This window comes from Rattus norvegicus (assembly GCF_036323735.1).
Source record: "Rattus norvegicus strain BN/NHsdMcwi chromosome Y unlocalized genomic scaffold, GRCr8 chrY_unlocalized_19, whole genome shotgun sequence".
Lineage (NCBI taxonomy): Eukaryota > Metazoa > Chordata > Mammalia > Rodentia > Muridae > Rattus > Rattus norvegicus.
In genome coordinates, this window is record NW_026947377.1 from 201629 (window position 1) to 223669 (window position 22041).

The following is a 22041-nucleotide window of genomic DNA, read 5'->3' on the forward strand; positions in this document are numbered from 1 at the left end:
CTTAAGTAAGTAAAGGGCTGTACATTCTCCCCCATAACCACAGCTTCAATAGCCTTATATATGTGGGTAAATTACCAGTACCATCCATGTTCATTGATCAGGACTTAAGCAAAATTAGAGAGCTGTTGGCTATCATCAAGCTATTTGTGCCACTGCACTGCCCTTATGGTTATCCTGACATGTTGTTCATTTTGTTTTACAGGCATGATATTCACAATTACTTGAAAATGACAAGACTGGTGATTGTAATTACATGATATACTAGAAATTTGACCTGTGCCTGGCACATCTTCTTGTATATGAATGTTGACTTTCTGATAGGCAGGAGGATGTAAAAGTTAAATTTAGTCTTAACTAAAAAAAGGAAATTAAAATTTTCCTGCTATAGCACGTTTAATTAATTGAAGCAAAACAAAATCTATTTAGTTGATGTTGGGGAAATATCATTTAACAATATAATCCTAAATCCTTTTAAGTCATTAAATGTCACAGATAGTTATTAGCTGTCATACTACGTAAAATTGGCATCAGGATTGTGATGATGAAATATTCTCTGTTTTATGCAAATGCATAGTAATAATGAACAAAGTTATGTACCAAACTTCATGCTTCAGGTAACTAATTGCATGTATAAATTATATCTAAGATAATTTCATTTTACCTAGGTATCAAGTGCATAATAATTATGAGTAAATTATTAATTAAATATTAAAATAAGAATACTAGAGTTACCAAATGGGCATGGAAAATAAAATATATTAGAATAATGAAATATATTTATTAAAAGCCAAATGATGAAAACATTGTGTATATAAAAGCAGCCTGGAGCTATATGTCACCTTAAACTGTTATATTGTGTTCCCGTGAGGTGGTTTAGCAGATAAAATTTCATGCAATAAAGAAGCAAGGACTTAATTTGATACCTACACGTAAATGTTTGGAAGACTCCTATATTTACTGCATGACCAGAACACATAAAAGCTTACACAGAACATTAATAATGAGACTAATGAGAACAATTATAATAGGAAAAAGAAAAAAACAAAACTCTAGGAACATTTTAAAGAAATAATGTATTGACCTTAAAATAGAAAATTCAACACATTTTCTTAGTACATTAACTACTCAAAGAAAAACTAAAAGGCTTTTACTTCATTCTATATGAAAGCAAAAACACAGCAGATGGATTGTGTAAAGAAAGAGAGAACTGCAAACTGTAAAATTAATATAGTCATTGCAGAGGAAAGAAACAGACACTAACCCAACGTTCTATAAGTAAACATTTGAAGGATTTAGTGCATAATAATAACATATTTAATCGAACACATCTTACGATGATAAAGAAAAGAAAGCTGCAAAAATAATTCCTGAATGTATTCATATAAATTAAAATGTGGCAAGATGTCTCAAATTCATAGATACCCTGAAATACATCACACAATTATAAATAATTAGATTTTACTATGGAATAAGTAATGTAGTATTTGCTTAGTGTTTAAGAGCACTTACTGCTCTTAAGCGCAAACACGTTCAGTTTCCAACATCGATCAAGCCACTTCCAACCTGCTGTGAAAGCAGCTCCAGGGGATCTGACATCTTCTGGTCTCACCAGGTGCCTGTGTTCATGTGCACAAATCTATACATAGACATTCACACATAACATTCTATTAAAATAAAAAGATTCACATATTTATTTTCTGCACAATAGTAAGCCTCCTACATATGCAAACACAATTGTTGCAATGTAATAAGAAAGGAGAAAATTCGCAAATAGGATGAAGAGTAAATTTACCATTAATGCTTACACAGTTCAGTAAGCAAAAACACTAAACATCACGATTGAAATGCAATGTAGATGTTAAAAGAATCTAGCATTTGAATTTATGAGTGAAACTATTTATAATATATATATATATATATATATATATATATATATATATATATATTCCTTCCATTGTACACTCTCCTGGTCCCCTCCCACCGTTCCTCATCCCATTCCACCCCTTCTTTCCCTGACTCCAAGAGGATGTTCCCTAGATCCTGCCAGGCACCATAATCCCTGTGGCCTCAATTCTCTCAAGGATTAGGCCAGATCAGACAGTCCTGTACTCTATATGTGTTAGGGCATCACACCAGCTTGTGTATGCTGCCTGGTTGGTGGCTCAGTGTCTGGGAGATCTCAGTGGTTGGGATTAGTTTAGAATACTGGTCTTCCTACAGAGGTTGCCCTCTGCTTCAACTTCATCAATCCTTCCCCTAATTCAACAACTGACAGAAGTCAGAGACTGATGCCGTTTCAAAATATATGTATCATTTAATTTTGAATGGTATACAATGGGTCCTTTCATATAAAAATGATGGCAATATGTACTTATTATAGTCTTCTGAGATGGATATTTGACAGTATTTATACAAGTATTACATTACTTAACAGCCTTGACAACATTCCAACAACGTGTTTTGTAATTCATAAAAAATATAATGTAAATAATTACCACTGAATACAGTGCCTGAATCAGTGTCCATGCTGATTTTCTGTAGCGAAGTTTAGTTAATGAAAATGAAAATAATCTGATTGCCACGATTAAATTATTATTTAAACAAACAATTATACTACCATTTGCTAAATGCATGGTGTTCCATGAAGAAATTGCCCATGTACATGTATTCAAGATTTATTATTAAATGAAAAACAAATGACAGAATATTGCATTATGTAATCAAACTTCCTAATCTGAAGATTTACATATATTCTATAATTGTGTCAATGTAGAGTAAACCTGCTACAAGAGCATGGGAGGCAGTAGACAGAACACTGGGAGTTCTAGGTCAATTTGAGCTCCACAATGACACCCGATTTTAAAAAACAAATAGATCAGATTTGAAAGAATGTCTGCCAAACTCTACTTAGTGTTTACATTTGGAAGTTTTAAGAAACCAAGTTATTCTTTGACAATTCCATACATGACAGCACATGTATGGAAGCCCTCTACACTCCCAATCTCCTATCTGCCCCAACCAACATAACTTTTAGAACAAATCCCCTTAGCTCGTGCATGTATTTTATCTTTTTGCTTCATGACCACCTGGATTTAACCTGAGCCTCTTCTGTGAACATGAGCATGAAGCTATACACGTAACCACTGGTAAGAAACCCGTGGCAACATCAATTTCTAATCTCCAGCACTGTGCTTAGTTCCTTTGAATAGGCAGGATCAATATTATATAGAGTCTGTTCAGATAGATGTAACTATTGTGAGTTCCTGAGTGGCACAAATGTATCATGCTCAAAAGACAGCATCTCACAGATCTCCTTACCTATTAATTAGCCCTTGAAAGAGGCCAAGCCCTGAATATCACTTTATCTCTAAACTGGAAGTTATCTCCAATGGATAATCATTTGAAAATGAAAACTTAGTTTTCTCCAAGGGAATCTCACTGGTTACATAAACTAATTTAAGGGTAGACTGCATATAACGCACTAAAGGACCTGAACATCATCTTTTGAGTATCCTAGTTTCATAATGGGTCAGGACTTTTTCTTCAGATTTTCTTTTTCTTTTTGTTATTTGCTTATTTATTTATTAATCTTTACCCTGTTTGTTTTGTGTATATATTTTTCCTGGTTTTATGATTCCATGGAATTCCTGAGTGTGTGAATGGAACTCTGGGTCTCTCTGTCTGTACCTGATTCTTGTACCTTGTATTGGTTCTTTTCTATCTGCTTGTTTTGTTCTACTCCAGCTCATTAATTTTCATTTTATTTTTATCCCTTAGATGACTGTTTGTTTTCTAGTAAGAGTCAGAAGAATGTAGATACAGATGACAGGAGGGGAATAGAAGAAGTGGGGGAATAGAGGGAAGGGAAATCATAATTCAAATATATTGCATGAAAAAGTCTAATTTTAAGAAAAGAATTTTAAAAACATACTTTCTAGGACCTGTCTGCTCCCTTTTCACAAAGTTCTAACTAGTTTCATATCAAAAGTTAATTAAAATATTTAAACCATTTCCAAGGCACAGAAAATTATTTGTTTAGAGCCAATCTGGAACTGCCACTATGGGAGTGAAGCTTCTGTAGAGTTGTAATAATGTAGTAGGAGATTCTTTAAATGCTTTCAGAGACATCAATCCACTGATATTCATTGGGAGTTTCACATGATGGATGTTACAAATGTTGAATTGGAACATATACATTTTCGATACTTCAGTTTTCATGAAACTCTTCAAGGTCAAATTAATAGTTGTATGGGATACAATCATGGCATAGGTGTGTTCCTTTGTAATGTTCAAAATTAAACCAAATAATACTAAAATATCATTAATACATCCTAAGCCCATATCAACATGACAATTAAGAAATAGAAGTAGATGCGTATTAGTGGATAAAAGCTGTTTATGGAGAGGCACTATTCTATTTCTGGGAAATTTCACTTCGTTGGTAGATGGGTTAAATCAAAGTCTGATAATGAAGGCCTTGCTGTAAAAGACCATTATCTCACTAAGGGACTCTCAAACCCCGTTGTATAGGGCATTTCAATAAATCATCTGAAGCAACTTTGGCAATGACTTTATAACATTAAAATGACTGTACAGGGCCTAGTGTTCATCAATAGATCTTCTTCAAGCAGAATACTTCTCATTTCATTCTTTGGTGAATCAAAATTGCAAATTCAATGTCATGTAAATTAGATGATGAAGATGATGATGATGTTGATGATGGTGGTGGTGGTGGGGGTAGTGGTGGTGGTGGTGGTGGTATTGGTGGTGGTGGTGGTAGTGGTGGTGGTGGTGGTGGTAGTGGTGAAGATGATGAAGAAGAGGTCAAAAATGATCTTTTCGGACAGATAACAAAGCACATACTATTTTCTGTGTTTTTCCTTTCCTTAGTGTGTCTAGCATCGACAGTGAGAAATAATCTATTGTAAGTGCTATGTTGGGAAGAGAGGTTTAAGCTCATCTATAGCCCACAAAACACCAGAAAAGAAAGCAAAATTTGTCATGAGAAATTTATATACATTCTCACAAGAAATCCTTATCATAACCATAGCAATGAATCAATTTAATTTTGTGAGGCAGCAAATTGCCTTTCAGAGTTTAGTTTATTAATATAAAGTGATCATGTACAGAGTTCAATTCCTCGCTGTCAGGACCAAAGCCCATGGATTTTAGATCTTGATGTCCTAGGATTTTAAATATTAATGACATAATTGATGGCAATGCACAACCCTAAAAGTCTTACCATATAAGTCAGAAAGACACCATAATATATGCTGGGCATCAGGTTAGAACTTTTATGTTTAAATGTATTCAGAGTTTCAAAAAGTGAAATGGTTGAGTTTAAGAAAGGCCATTTTTCGGTTTGCATTTATATCTCCAGTGTGCCATTTGATTTTGGTGGATCATTACACAGTTTTTCACTTTATTTTATTTGAACAGGTGATATAAGGTAACTGTACAGAGTAATGAGCCTCAGTTTGATATATCCATAATGGAGACAGCATGCACTGACTAATGTAACTAACTTCTTACACTGACTTTTTTGCAATTTACTACAAGTTAGGATACTCTATTCTACTTTTAGGGAAAAATGACTTACATAGGATATAAAAATCCATAATATATTTTCAGAACTGTTTTCTTATTTTGTAATTTTTATTTATTATTCACACATGTATATAATGTACCTTGATCACACCGATCATTAACTTGGTTCTACTCTCTCTGGATAAATTCCCTTTCTAGGTTCATGTTCTTTATATTTTCCTGTTTTATTTTCTTTATAATCCATTGGTTCACTGAGTACTGCCTGCTGGGATCTTCCCTAATTCATTGTCTTAATTGTGTACAAGACTTGTGCATTCTACTGTAGATGCAGTGAGTCCATAATTCCAATAACTGTGTCATAACTAGATGTCATGATTACATCCTCTCTCCTCAAGTTCTGTCTTCTCCTTTTCTGCAATGTTTCCCCAGCCTTATGCTCAGCTTTCTTCTTCTCACGGTCTTAGCACTTATACCAGTTACACAGATCTACAGTAATTGCTGCCCAGTACACCTATACATTTCTCTGACCACAGCCCATAAAAGCAGTAATGTATGGACAAAAACAATGAGAATTGGAACGCAGTTTGACAACATGGCCATTTAGCAAAACAGGAGTAGTAGGATCCTCTCTGTGACCATGTGAGCCATGTGAAAACTGTCAATGTTTATAACATGACATCTGACTTTCCTTCTATAGAAGAGGCTTCAAATTCAAACAAACAGCAGTTGCCCACTTTCATAAGATTTAGATAATTGTCTTCATACTTCTGAATTTTCAACTTGCAAAATGATGTCTAGTTTCATCAATATCCATGCCAATGATAAAATTTTGCTATTTGATGATTAAATAAAGGTCTAGTGCCTATATAATTTATTTTTCCAATTTTGTAACATGGATATTGTGAACAGTGAGAAGGTAAAGACATTTATGGAGTTATAACTGAAATAGACAGATTCCATCAACGACATATTCTTTCGGTGGTACTATTGAATCACAAATAATTTCACTGTCATTTGTATTTGTACTTCACCAACGATTTGTGAGTTTAGTATTTAGTATTTTTCATGTAATTTTTGCTAATTACTGTGCCATTATTTTAAGCATTTATTCAAATATATAGCATATTTAATTCCATTACTTTATTTCTGATGAATAAGGTATTTTGTGTCTTATAGATATGATCCATGTCATATAAAGAGCCAGTAAAGTTTTCTTTTCTCCATCGTTATTAACTTAGTATCTCTTAATGACACTAAATTGTGTAGATATACCATATTTCCTGTATCCATTCCTCTGTTGAAAAGCTTCTAGGCTCTTTCCACCTTCTGGCTATAATAAATGAGGCTGCTATGAACATAGTGGAGCACGTGTCTTTGTTATATGTTGGGGCATCTTTTGGGTATATGCCCAAGCGAGGAGTAGCTGGGACTTCAGATAACTCAATGTCGAATTTTCTGAGGAACCTCAAGACTGATTTTCAGAATGGTTGTACCAGTCTGCAATCCAACCAACAATGGAGGGGTGTTCCTCTTTCTCCACATCCTCACCAGCATGTGGCCTGATTTTGCTGTCACATGAGTTTTTGATCTTAGCCTTTCTGACTGGTGTGAGGTGAAATCTCAAGGTTGTTTTGATTTGCATTTCCCTTATGACTAAAGATGTTGAACAGTTCTTTAAGTGTTTCACTGCCATTCGATTGTGAATTCTTTGTTTGGCTCTGAACCCTATTTTTCAATATGGTTATTTGTCTCCCTGTAGTCTAACTTCATGATTTCTTTGTATATTTTGGGTATTGGCCCTCTATCTGTTTTAGGATTGGTAAAGATCTTTTCCCAAACTGTTGGTTGCCATTTTGTCCTAACAACAGTGTCCTCTGCCGTACAGAAGCTCTGGAGTTTTGTGAGTTCGCATTTGTTGATTCTTGATCTTAGAGCATGAGCCATTCCTGTTTTGTTAAGGAAATTTTCTCCACTGGCCATGTGTTCTAGATGCTTTCCCACTTTTTCTTATGTTAGTATGCGTTTATCTGGTTTGATGTGGAGGTCCTTGATCCAGTTGTACTTCAGCTTTCTACAGGGCAGTAAGAATGGATCAATTTGCCTTCTTCTATATGCTGACCTCCAGTTGAACCAGCACCATTTGCTGAAAATGCTCTTTTTTTCCCATTGTATGGTTTTGTCTCCTTTCTCAAAAATTAAGTGACCAAGGGTGTATGGGTTCATTTCTGGGTCTTCAGTTCTATTCCACTGGTTTATTTGCTGATTCTGTCTCAATATCATACAGTTTTTTTATCACCGTTGCTCTGTAATACTTCTTAAGTACAGGAATTGTGATTCCTAGGGAAGTCCTTTTATTGTTGGGGACAGTTTTAGCTATTATGTGTTTTTTGTTATTCAAAATGAATTCATGAATTGTTCTGTCTAACTCTATGAAGAATTGGATTTGAATTTTGATGGGGATTGGAATGAATCTGTAGGTTGCTCTTGGTGCAATGGCCGTTTCTACTATATTAATCCTGGCAGTCCATGGAAATAGGAGATCTTTCCATCTTCTGAAATCTCCTTCAGTTTCTTCAGAGACTTGAGGTTCTACTCATATGCTCATATTTTTTACTTGCTTGGATAAAGTCACCCCGAGATATTTTATATTATTTGGGGCTATTGTGAAGGGTGTCATATCCCTAGTTTATTTCTCCACCTGTTTAGTTTTTGTGCACAGTTATTTTTATACCCAGCACTTTGCTGAAATTGTATATCAAGCTTAGTACTTCTTTTGTGAAACCTTTGGTGTCACTAAGTATACTATCATATCATCTACATACAGTGTTATTTTGACTTCTTCCTTTCCAAACTATATCCCTTTGACTTCCTTCAGTGTCTGATTGCTGTGGCTAAGATGTATAGAACTATATTGAATAAGTTTTGTGAGAGTGGGTAGCCTTGTCCATTCCCTGATTACAGTGTGATTGCTTTAAGTTTCTTTCCACTTAGTTTAATGTTAGCTACGTATTTGCTGTATATGTTTAGGTGTGGGCCTTAAATTCCTCTACTTTCCAGGACTTTTATCATGAAGTGATGTTGAATTTTGTCAAAATTTTCCCAGCATCTAATGAAAGGATCATGTGGTTTTCATCTTTGAGTTTGTTAATATAGTGGATTACGTTGTTGGTTTTCTATACATTAAAGCATCCCTGCAAGACTGGGATGATTCCTACTTAATCATAATGGATGATTGTTTAATGTGTTGTAGGACTAGGTTTGCAAGAATTTCATTGAGTATTTTTGTGCCGATATTGATAAGGGATATTGGTCTGAAATTTTCTTTCTTTGTTGGCTCTTTCTGTGTTTTAGTTATAAGAGTAATTGTGGCTTCATTAAAGCAACTTGGTAGTACTCCATCTGTTTCAATTTTATGGAATGGTTTGGACAGTATTGTTTTGAAATTTTCAATGAATTTGGATGGATATATGCACTAAACCCATCTGTTCCTGGACTCTTTTTGGTTGGGAGAGTTTTGATGATTGCTTGTATAACTTTGGGAGTTATGGGTTGTTTAAATGGTTTAACATTTCCTGATTTAGTTTTTGTCTCTTGTATTTGTCTAGAAAATTGTCCGCTTTCTCCAGATCTTCAAGTTTTGTTGAACATAGGTTTTTGTTATACAATGATTTCTTTTAATTTCCTCTGATTCTGCTGTTTTGTCTCCCTTTTTTTTTCCTTTTTTTCCGAAGCTGGGGAACGAACCCAGGGCCTTGCGCATCCTAGGCAAGCGTTCTACCACTGAGCTAAATCCCCAACCCCCTTGTCTTACTTTTTAATATTTGATTTTGTTAATTTTACACACTCTCTGTATCCACTGGTGAGTCTGGCTATGGGTTAATGTATCTTGTTGATTTTCTCACAGAACCAGGTATTGGTTGTGTTGATTCTTTGTATAGTCCCTTTTTTCTACTTGGTAGAATTCAGCTCTGAGTTTGATTATTTCCTGCCTACTACTAGTCCTGCAGTTATTTGCTTCTTTTTGTTCTATATGATTTAGGTTTGCTCTCAAGCTGCTGATGTATGCTCTCTCCTATTTCTTTCTGCAGGCACTCAGAGCTATGAGTTTTTGTCTTAGCACAGCTTTCATTGTGTTCCAAGAGTTTTGGGTATGTTGTACCTTCATTTTCATTGAATTCTAAGAACTCTTTAATTTTTTCCTTGACCAAGTTATCATTGAGTAGAGCATTGTTCAACTTCCATGTATATGTGGGTGTTCTTTCCTAATTGTTATTGAAGAACAGCCTTAGCCCATGGTGGTGTGAAAGATGCCTTGGATTATTTCTATCTTTCTGTGTCATTTGTGGACTGCTTTTTGACTGATTGTATGATCAATGTTGGAGAATGTGCCAAGAGATGGTGAGAAGGAGGTATATCCTTTTGTTTTAGGATAGAATGTTCTCTAAATAAGTCCATTTGGTTTATACCTTCTGTTAGTCTGTCTATGACTCTTTTTAAATTCTCTTTCTGTGATCTGTCTAGTGATGAGAATATGGAGTTGAAATCTACTGCTATTATTGTTTGAGGTGCAATATTTTCTTTGAGCTTTAGTAAGGTTTCTTTTTTGTATGTAGGTACCCCTGTATTTGGAGCATAGATATTTATAATTTCAAGTTCATTTTGGTGGATTTTTCCTTTGATGATTATGAAGTGTCCTTCCTTATGATTTGTGATAACTTTTGGATGAAAGTGGATTTTATATGATATTAGAATGGCTACTCCCACTTGCTTCTTTAGATCATTTGCTTGAAAAGTTTTTAACAAGCCTTTTACTCTGTGGTAGTTTCTATCTTTGTTTCTGAAATGAGTTTCCTGTAGTGCAAAACGTGGGGTCCTCATTACATATCCAGAGTGTCAGTCTGTGTTTTTTTAGTGGGGAATTGAGTCCATTGATATTGAGAGATCTTAAGGAATAGTGATGATAACTTTGTCTTATTTTCATAACTGGAGGTTAGTTTATGTTTGTGTGCTTCTCTTCTCTTTGTTTTGTTGTGAAAAGATTAATTTCTTGCTTTATCTATGATTTTACTTGCCTCCTTATGTTGGGGTTTTCCAGTTAATGTCCTTTGTATGACTGGATATGTAGAAAGATATTGTGTAAATTTGGTTTAATCATGGAATATCTTGGTTTCTCCATCAACGTTAGTAGAGAGTTTTGCTGGATACAGTAGTGTGGGCTGGCATTTTTGTTACCTTAATGTCTGTATGACATCTGTCCAGGATCTTTTGGCTTTCATAGTCTCTTTTGAGAATTCTGGTGTAATTCTGATACGTTTGCCTTTATATGTTACTTGACCTTTTCCCTTACTGCTTTTAATATTTTTATTTGTTTTTCGCATTTGGTGTTTTGATTATTATGTGATGGGAGGATTTCCTTTTCTGGTCCAATCTATTTGGAGTTCTGTAGGCTTTGAATATGTTTATGGGGATCTCTTTCTTTAGATTATGGAAGTTTTATTCTATACTTTTGTTGAAGATATTACTGTCCCTAGATTTGGCAGTCTTCACCCTCTTCTATATCTGTTAAGCTTAGGTTTGATCTTCTCATTGTGTCCTGGATTTCCTGTATGTTTTGGGCTAGGTGCTTTTCAGTTTTACCTTATATTTGACAGTTGTGTCAATGATTTCTATGCAAACTTCTGCTCCTTAGATTATGTCTTCTATATCTTTTATCCTGTTGGTGATTCTCACATCTATGACTCCTGGTCTCTTTTCTAGGTTTTTCATTTCCAGGGTTGTCTTCCTTTGTGCTTCCTTAGTTATTTCTATTTCCATTTTTAATTCCTGGGTGGTTTTGTTCATTTCCTTTTCATGTTTTGCTGTTCTTCCCGTAGTTCTTTAAGGTAGTTTTGTGTCTCTCTTTATGGGATTCTACTTGTTTACTTCTGTACTTTCTGTTGTCCTGTATTTTCTTAAGGGAGTTATTTATGACCTTTCTAACATCCTCCTTTGTCATGATAAAATGTGAATTTAAAACTAGATCTTCCTTTTCTGGTGTGTTTAGATATCCAGTGTGTGTTTTGTTGGGAGAATGGGGTTCTGATGACTCCAAGTAGTCTTGATTTCTGTTGCTTGTGATTCTGTGCTTGCCTCTAGCCATCAGGTTGTCTCTGGAGTTAGACTGGCTTGTTCTTTCTGACAGTGGCTTGACTGTCTTGTAGGCTCATGTGTCCATACTGCTGTAGACTTGTTTTCCTGTTTTCTTGTACCCAGTTATGAGAACAGTGTATTCTGATCTAGGCATGTAATTGCTCTTTTCCACTGACTTTCAGCTGTCCCTGTGGGCTAGAACCAGAGCGAAATTCCCGTACTTCTCCTAGGTCCCTCTGTTGGGGGAGGGGGAACAGATGGCACAAGATGTTTTCCTCTTGAGTCAGGATTTTGGGCAGAGAGTAGTCTCCTCTGGTTTCCCAGGAGTGTCTGCTTCTCTGAAGGTCTAGTTGCCCCAACTTCAGGATTTGGGTACAGGGATCTGTTTGACCAGTTCTGTTCAGTTTTGGCACTGTCTGGAACATGGTGCTCCAGTAGCTTTACTCCTCCTATATTCCTGTGTCCAGAAGCACTATGCAGTTTTGTCTTGGGCCAGAGACCTGGGCAATGCTGGGCAGAAGTAGCAGTCTCTGTGCCTACATTCAAGAGCCAGCTAAAAACTGGAAATGCTTATTCCCAGAGGAGTTCTGCCTTTGCGTATCCTGAGTCCACCAGTCAGCTCACCTCGAGCAGAAATGTTGAATTCAACTCTTGTCTCAGGCCTGAGCTCACTTTTTGTGCTGACTTTCAGCTTACCATGAGGGCTGCAACCAGAAATGTCCTTCCCCTACTGCTCCTATGTACCTATGCACAGGAGGCCCAGATGGAGCTAGGTTTTTTTTTTTTTTTTCTTGAGTCATAATGTGAGCAGAGATCTCAGAGGTTTCTGCCCCTCTGATGGTCTTAGCAGGGCACAGAGCTATGTCCACTCACAAAGAAACTCAAAGATGTCCCCACTCTCCAACAAAGTGCCTTATGCAATCTGCTTTGGGTAAAATGAGTTTGAAACCTGTTTCTGCTGACAAAGGGGTTTTCAGAACTTCCATATCAAACCAAAAGGGCCTTCAAAGTCCTCCACTATTAAAAATGGGCTTAAATCATCACTATGGTCAAAGGGGACAAAATAAAGTCAAAATTCCGCAAACTGAATCTCATAACACACATACCAGCCCAAGTAAGACAAAACTTTCTTCCTGTACACCATTAGATTAAGGACCATTTACAGTTTCAGAAGGGGTTCTTGAGAGTTCCACACCCATGCAAGATGTGGTAGAAAATTTTGAGTCTACCCAAGTGACTCTTGGGCCTTCTGCACATAAATATTGTGATCTTGCACCCTCACCATCTCCCCCAGTGGTTCCTATGTCCCTATACATCAGAAGTTACTCAAATATCCTCTATCACACAAAAGGACCCCCTGACTTGTCATAAGCACAAAAACAACCAAGTTTATCACAAGACACAGTCAATGAGCCATGCAGGCTCCATATCTGTACAATTTCCAGAGAAGATAAAACATCCCTTTCCCCCTCAGGGGACTCTAGGTTGTTCTGTCCTGAAAGGAGAGGCTCCAAAATTTTCCACATATACATCAGAGATGCTAGAATTTCCCAAAACTGAGCAGGATTCTCTGAGTAGTACTCTATCTCATAAAGAGACTGTGGGACAAGAAACATCTACAAAAGTAGTTCTAACCACAGCCACATCTTTAGAGATGGCTTATGGATGTGACACATGTACAAAAGATGTTCTAGGACATATTCCATCTGTAGAGAAGGTTATGGATACAACCATATGTGAATGAGGAGTGGGAAAACATGATATGCAAACACCAGTGTCTGTAGCATCCTTGATATCTGAGGAAAGAGATTCCTTGGACTCCATTTGTGCAAAAGAATGCATATGACCTGAGCAAACTTCACAGGAGGCTATAGGAACTTCTTTATCTCCTCAAGATCAGCCATTTTCCCCAACTACAGAAGATGCTACACACTCTTCCAAATGTGCACAAATGGTTGTGAGTCCTACTTTATACCCACAAGCAGACCCAGAACATCTGCCAAATACCTCAAAGGCTTTGGATTTTACTATATCTTCTGAAGGGGCCTTGGAACCTGCTTTGCCTATCAAGCAACCTAGTAAACCTGACACTTCTATTCAAAAGTCTGTTTTCACTTCTCCAGCCAAAGAATTTTTTTTGGAACTTCCACAGTTACACAACAATATCTAGAAACATCCTTATCTGCTCATGAGTCTCTCAGACCTCTCACATTTGTCTAGGATGCTCTAGGAGAGGTCACATCTTCAGAAGTAGTTCTAATACCTTCCCCCCATTATGACGTTACATTCAGGATTTCCACACATATACACTGTACATTAAGACCTTCCTCATCTGAGAAGGATGTCTTAGGATCTACTGCATCTGATCAGCATGCTTTACAACTATCCCCATCTACCCAAGTAGATTTATTTACATTTCCACTCTGGGGAGAAATAGTCGACATTCTCCCTCTACCACAGTAGACCACAGGCACCCAGTTTCTAGAAACAAAGTCTTATGATTTGATTATTCTGATGCAGTCTTGAGAAATTTCTCCTAAAGGAAGACAGTTTCAACCTTCCCCCTTCTGCCAAAAGGGATCTAGTGCCATCTTCTGCTGCCAAAGAGACAACAAAAGCTACAACTATTCCTCAGGTGAGACCCACACCTTCTCCATCTGTCCAAAGGGACCTGGAATTTTCCAAAAATGACCAAGGAATTGTGGAAAGTTGCCATTCCTTACAAGGGCATGCTGGCCATTCCATATTGTCCCAAGATGCTCAAGTAACTCCTTTTTCTACCAAAAAGGCATGTTCCTCGTCTTCCCAGGGTTTCAGGGAATTTCTTCACCCCTCTATAGTGTCATCTCCACGAGGAATAAATAGAGAAAGTGTGCTATAATAAAACAAAGAACACTACTCAGGTATTAAAAATGCGGAGACCAAGAACACTGTAGGCAAAGAGATGGAACTGGAAAATAGTGAATTAACAGAGATTGAAAAGGTCCTATCATGGGATGTAATTAGGGACATTTGGATGTTAGCCACAAAGTTCAGAATACCCACAATTAAAATCCTTCATCACATGCATGGTAACATGAAAGAAAACCAATTGTGGATGCTTGCAACAAACTTAGAAGGAGGAGGGAAAATGGGACCTAGCTACAGGTACAGAAGGATAGACAAAGTCGGGGGAGCAGCACCAATGAAAAGACAGAAGAGAGAAATCCAGAGGAAAAGTGGAATAAATAACAATAATCATCAATGATGGGTGGTGAACTTGGGTATTCCCAGGGAATACCCGATTTCAATAATCCAAAAGGCTCCCATACACCTACTGGGATGATGTTAGTTGAAATACAAAGCAGCAAAGAGATAGAACGACTGCAGACTGCCCCTTGTAGCTAAACATGACCCTATTGAATGGATGGTGCTGCCACGCAGATCAAAATTTTAACGTATAAATATCCAAGGCTTAAAAAATGTAAAAAAAAGAGCAGAGAATGAAGAAAGGCCCTCCAGAGACCACCACAACATAAGAATCATTTCATCCACAGACCGTAAATCCTCGCACTATTCCTGATGTCAAGATGTGCTTGCAGATTAGACCCTAATATGTCTGTCCTCTGAGGGGCTCTGCCATCACCTGACTGAGACAGATGGTGATACAGCTAAACATTTGAAAGAAAATGACAGCCACATAAGATGAGTTAGTCGAATGCCTAAAGGATCTTAAAGGGATTGGAAACCAATATGAAAAACAACAGTATCAATTAAGTTTACCTTTCAGAGTCTCACAAAATTTACCAACAAGAGTATACTTGGCCAGTACATGGTTACTGCTATGTAGACAGTAAAGCATAGGGAGAAGACAACTGCCTCATCTGCCATCTCTGGAAAGGAAGGCAATTGGTTTTGTGGAAACATCATAACCCAGAGAAGGAGGGTGTTAAATGGCTAAAGTGAAGTGGGCATGTAGATGGAGGAGCACCATCATAGAAACAAAGAGAATCGGAAAGGCTTGGAGGATTCAATAAAGAAAGAAGAGTTTGGGAAATGTCTTTGAAATGTAAACAAATACATAGATTATTTTACACTTGCAATGTTTATAATATAAGATATGTATGTTTCCAACAGAGATGTTCACATCTCTCTCCTTAATGACTACACTCAATATTTGTAACATAGGTTTACTAAAATTGAAATCCAAAATTGTTGTGACTTACTTATTATTTGAATTTCACATAGATAAACCCATCCAATATTTTATCTTCTGCCCTTGTAACTATAGCAAATGTTTAATTACTTGATAAAAATTTTAAAAAAAAATTTTCTACTCCATTAGTTTTCCATTCAATGCCTCAAATGTCTCTCAATTTAACTGTATGTACTACATTCCCTTCCTTGTTGCACTTTTCCCTGTCTCTTCACATTTGATATTCCTGTTCCTGACTGTGTCTTTCAGCAATACATAAGTACACTTGCACTTTTCAAAATAAGGACGGTCTGGTTCGTACTAGACACTTACACAAAACTGATCATACAGATACACAGTTTAGAGAATTAACATTTAGATTAAAGTGAATATGTAACTCAATTTTCCTTTTTGATCTGGATTAACTCATCTAGGATGGCATTCACAAGAGTAATTCTGATTTCTTTTCATTGATATTTGGTTTAAAATACTTGTGGATTATATACTTCCTACCTTGGATTAGTCTGGCATACCATACACAGCACAGAACAAATCAATTAATTGCAGGATATGTGCATGTGTGTGTGTAGGTCATTCCACAGTAACTCGTGCTACATGTTTTAGAAGCAAATCTGTTCAAGGATAGCCTGAACTCTTTTGTTTTGCATGTTTCTTTAACATATCAAATCACTTCAAATTGCACCAATTATTTATACCTCTGGGGTACAGATTAAATTCATTATTTCTACAATTAATCTCTCCATAGGGATTAAGAGCTGGTTGATAAATAATTTTTGGAGTCTTTAGAATAGAATTTTGCCCCAAAACTCATTAAGTATTTATTGTTCTGCAAATTCAAACCTACCTGGTATTTTGGAAATTTGAGTTTCATGGTCAGACCTCGTCAGCTAAATGCACTTCATCCATTGTTGGCAAGTTCAGGCTATGCTTCCTGATTGACATGTCTGTTGAGACTACCTAGTTTTACAGTCATGTGATAACCAAGTGAGTTCTCATATAGCTTTCTCAATATTCAATTTACCTGATCAGAATCTATGAAGTGTAGAATCAATCATTTTGTGCTGAATGTAGGTTGCCAAACTGCCTCTGGGTAATTTTTGAATAGCATCTTGTACATATGCATGTGCTTTTTAGGTGGTTTCTCATTATCTATTAACACTCCACATAGCTCCGCAGCACTATATTATTTTAAGTTTCCAAGCCAAGTGATTTCTTGTTCTGTATTAGAATCATGTGGGAGTATCTAGATCAATCAGTGTAATCCTAAGGGATTCTTCTTGGTATATTATCATCTACAGATGGTGTAATATCTACAACGTTTGATACTCAGCCTTTGATACACCTTCCTTCACCTGTGTAAAAGAAAATTATTTGCAACAGAGGGGTCCTGTAATATTTAAGCTACTACATGAATCCCTTGGCTAAAATATGGCTATACATGCTTATTCATGCCTAAAAGACCCTTGGGGAGACCCACCTGTCTAAAAATGTCAATTATTACTCAGATGTCCACTATGTGTACAGTCTGAGGAAGAGTCACTTCAGTTCATGTTTGGAACTGAAGAATACTCAGCCATTTTCCAAACGGAAAAATAAAAACAAGTTACTTAGATAAGGATTGAGAGAATGCTTTTATCTAGGTAGAACATTAATTTTAGCCTTACATACAAATGTGTGATGTGCAGTATTTTCAACACTGTATTTCAGAAGGAATTATATACTTTTGGATATGGTCTCTCGGACTAGCATATGATATCAATATAGTTGCTGTGACAGATTTTCAAGTACATATGAAATCTGAGGACTTCAACAGAGTAACTCTAGCTCAAACATATATCCTTCATATTATTTGTGACCCACACTGGGAACACTTACTACATGTATCAGAGTTCTGACTCAGTTTTAGTATTTTTTTTGGTCTCATGCTAACTTTTGATGCTTCCTTTCTCCAATAGAACAGTTAGTCAATGAGTCTGTATACCAGATATCAGCTGCATTATCAAGCGTTGGTTGCAATTTCCCTCTGCTGAATTCACAGCCACGAAGAAGTGTTTCTTATGAGATAGCCTTGATCTCTACAATGTCGATTATTGTTGTCTGTCTTTCTCTGACTCTCTCAGTTCTCTTAAGGGTCCTACCAGGGAAGAAATGGCAATGATAGTGAGAATTGATCTTTGTGGACCCAGGATAGACAAAATCCACCAAAGTTTCCTTTCATGTGATAAGAAAATAGTGGACAGTGTTTATATTCAACTTAGTCAATGAAATGCTCTCCCTTTATACCCTGTATATGTACAAATATTTACACAATTGGATTGGCTTGTTAGCTATGCCTGCTTACCCAGCCTGCCCAGTTTTCAGGCTGTGAAGAGGAGACTTTGTTCTCAGCAAGGGATCAGGTGGTGGACAAACATCTTACTCTTGCTCACTGTTTCCCTGTTCCTCAAAGGTAAGCAGCTTCTTTCAAATGGATCTCCATTGTCCATATTATCCCTGACTTCAGGTCTGAAGCTATGAGCCCAGTCAACAAGAAAATCTCCATAGCTAAGAAAAAGTAAAATTTTTCATTATTTAATGCTGAGGTCGAGGGGCAGATACTATAGTGACTTTCTTTATTCTAAGATCTTCTTGAGACAGGGAAGGGGGAAGAGCATTGGAGGAGGGTAAGTTTTGATCTATCTAGGGTTGCTTAACAATAATAGTAATAATAATAATAATAATAATAATAAGTAGTAGTAGTAGTAGTAGTAGTAGTAGTAGTAGTAGTAGTAGTAGTAGTAGTTTAGACTAGGAAGTTTATTCAGCATTTAAGAACACTGCCTGTCTTTCCAAATGTTATGAGTTCAATTCCAAGTGTACTCATCGTGGCATCCAACCATTCATAATGGCAGGTGAGTCTGGTGAGTCTGACAGGTACAGTATACTCATAAAAATCAAATAAAATAAATCTTTAAAATAAATAAAAAAACAAAAGTTTACTTATCTAAGTTTAAGTTACTGTGCTTCTGTAGCTGACCAACTTTCTGTGTTCCTCTGAGGACAGAAAATGCATCTCTCTCTATTAAAATCCAGGATGAGAGCTCACACACTGCTTGCCATATCTCATCTGTTATTCAAACACACCTTCTGCTTTTCTGAGAAATGAAATAGCTTCCATTACACTCCTATCCTACCTTCAAGTTCTACTTTTGAGAGGCACATAAGAAAAGTGTGTTTGTGCATGAGGACGTTGGAGTTGCAGTTTCTTCTGATGTGAGAATACTGGGTTTAACACAGAGGGGTCAAGACGATCAAGGAATGACTGGGTGTTATAACTATCTTTTGTTCAAATTCTGCTGATGCCATGGGTCAGTATTCCTGGAAGTTTACCCAACTCACAGGTTTTCTTCTTGAGCTCAATAGTCAGTTTCTCCTACTTCTTAATCTGCTGAACATGCTCATTGATGGTGGAAGGTTGGCATGATGCCTTCCCAGCAGACCCTGTAGATAAACACAAGGGAACATGCATATTAATGGCCCAGTCAGAGGAGAGACCATTCTGAGTCCCCCAACAAAGCATGAGGAAAGGGGAAATCTACAGACACTTTGAAGCACTAAAAGAGTAGGAAAGCTCTTTTCAAGTTGGACCTATTAGCTACTCTCCTGCCTCCAACGATGATTGCTAGACATATGCAGGTAAGTTCTGTAGTCCATAGTTCTTAGGACCACCAAGCCCTAATCATGTATGTTCAAGAAAAATGAGTCTGAAATCTTGATACATTTCCAGGGGAGTATCCCTCTCTCTCTCCTTGTCACAACATGTCAATGAATGTACAATAATCGTCTGTAGATGAAGTCCTATACTCTACCCTGAGAGTAGAAGATTTATCTGTGTGGCTCCTATTGGATATCTTTCTCATTCAGAGTGAAATTAAGGAACTCATAGCAAACTAACTGCATGCTTGTCAATTTCTGGCTGTCTGCCAAATATTCATCAGATATTCTTGACGCTTGGTCCCTTGTTTAAAAGTCCAGATGTTTCAGACCATAAGTCCTGCTCCTAGAAGGTCTGACCCAAGCACAGCTTCTCCAGGAAGTTCCCCAGTACTGGCTCAGGGCTTACTCTCTCTGCTTTACACCAGATTATTTATTTTGCATATTTATAACAAGAAAGAAGTCCTAATATCATTTTTTTCTCTCTCTCATCTCTCCATGCACTCTGTTTTTCCTGTAAATAACTCGATAATCCTAGAAAACATGTCTGTGTCTAAAACAATAAGCATTAACAAAATATCAAAGGGCAGCTTCTGTTTCCATAACACTAGTGACATCACAAAGAATACCATGGAATTCCAGGCATGCAATAGTGTACCAGAGGAGTGTCCCCTTCAACAGTACATAACTATCCATTAACCAGATATTCTCCAAATCAACAAGCCAAGTTGGCCTTTCCAGTACCTTTGCTGAGACACAAGGGAAGACTTTCCATCACTCTACCTTCTAAAAATGGAGATATGACTGATTAATTGAATTTTTTCCTACCTTCATGTACAGATACTGAAGCCTAAACTTGCAAACAAAGCTCAGAAATTGTTCATCCCGACCTTACTATGCACACTGAAAATGACAATGAAGAAAGGAAGTTGAGAACTTAGGTCAGTATGATTGTCATTTATGCAACGATTCTAAACAGTTAATCACTCTAAGCAGACATCTTCTTTAGCTAAATGATCATTTTATCCAATTTCCTCATCCATTGCTCCTCCTAACTAATGCTGGAGAGTTGGGATTATGCCTTCCTTGTAGAGCTGGTACATAGATAAATAAAAATAAGCAAAGACTTTGGAAAGATCCACAGAGAAGTACAGTTTAGATGAGGGAGTAAAAAAATTGGAAAAATTATGTAAATTCAGGCAAAAACATTGGTCAGAGCCTCAAAAATAACATGTTTAGTCATGGGGTTCTTTATGATGTGAGCAGCAGTTCACAGATCAGGCTACAGGTGCATTGCTTAACATAGGTGCAATTTGAGACCTCAAAAACAGAGGAAGCATGATGAGTCAACCTTGGAATGCAATTAAGAAGTCATGCTGTACTATGGAGAGGTATCCTGCGGAGGAAAGAGACAGACAGAGACAAAGACAGACAGACAGACAGACACAGACACAGACACAGACACACACACACTCACACACACACACACACACACCAAAACAAAGCATCAGTCATGGGGACAAGTATGTTGTAGATCAATCATAAGGAGCGTCACCCATAGAATAAAAGTCAAATTCTTCTGTTGGCTGCCACATGTGACAACGTCTATACCCTTGAAAGGGTGTCACTACTACATTTCTGGAAAGCATCTATTAGAAACATACAGACAGGGAATGGTAAAGTAGGGTAGAGTCTAGGTATTATTAAACTATACATGTTTATTAAAGCCCCATGTAACCTTTGTCATGATGCTGGCAGTCTCAGCAAAGAGAAGCCAACCTATGGTCAGCCTGACATGCATTTCTTGAATATCTAAAAATTTTCTTTTTATACATGCATATTGGGCTCTATGCTTGTTGGGGGTTGTTGAATATTCTGCATCTTCACAGTTGTTCTTGTCTAGTAGATTTGGATGTCAACTCAATTTCTAATTGGGGTTCTCCAGAGGACTCCATGTTCAGATCACCCTGGGGTTTATGAGATAAGGAAGGGCATAAACTGGAAAGAAATACATTAACATTAGTAAAGACTGTTGTAGGATAGAGGAAAAAATTATGACAGAGAGGCAGAGAGAGAGACACATAGAGAGAATGAAAGAATATGCCTTATGTACATGAAGCCAGAAAAGAATTTGTGAATCTAGAAGACAAGGTATGGTAGACTGCCTGTAAATCCCAGTAACTAAGAAAGGACCTTGGATCCAGTTTTGATATTGAGGCTTCATACAGCTTGGCCTTTGCCAATGTGAGACACACGATTTCAATGAGCAAATCCATAGACTGGAAAATGTAGTTATGGTGGTCCAGAAAAAAAAAACACAGAATTGTCCCCTCTGTCTGCTTCTCATTACTCTGGTCTCCCGTGTCACAGGATGCTGAATGGTCTTCCACATACCCTCAGATGCTGCTCACAAGGAAGAGCAAATTTCTTCAACAATACTTCATCTGAGCCTACCCTTTGCTTGTGGATGGTACTCA

General features: G+C 37.0%; 1 long non-coding RNA gene across 2 annotated transcripts in view; it reads right to left on the reverse strand.

The window, feature by feature from the left end:
- The window catches only part of LOC120099702 (uncharacterized), an 89815-nt gene extending 70421 nt beyond the window's left edge, over nucleotides 1-19394 (reverse strand). Inside the window, exons 1-2 of one of the 2 annotated variants that reach the window (XR_010062122.1) lie at nucleotides 19250-19394; nucleotides 18213-18415 (exon numbers count right to left, since the gene is read on the reverse strand). This is a non-coding gene — a long non-coding RNA (uncharacterized LOC120099702). Of the gene's footprint in view, nucleotides 1-18212; nucleotides 18571-19249 lie in introns of those variants that run through there. The other variant, XR_010062120.1, reaches the window with a different exon arrangement.
- Nucleotides 19395-22041: the final 2647 nt, after the last annotated feature.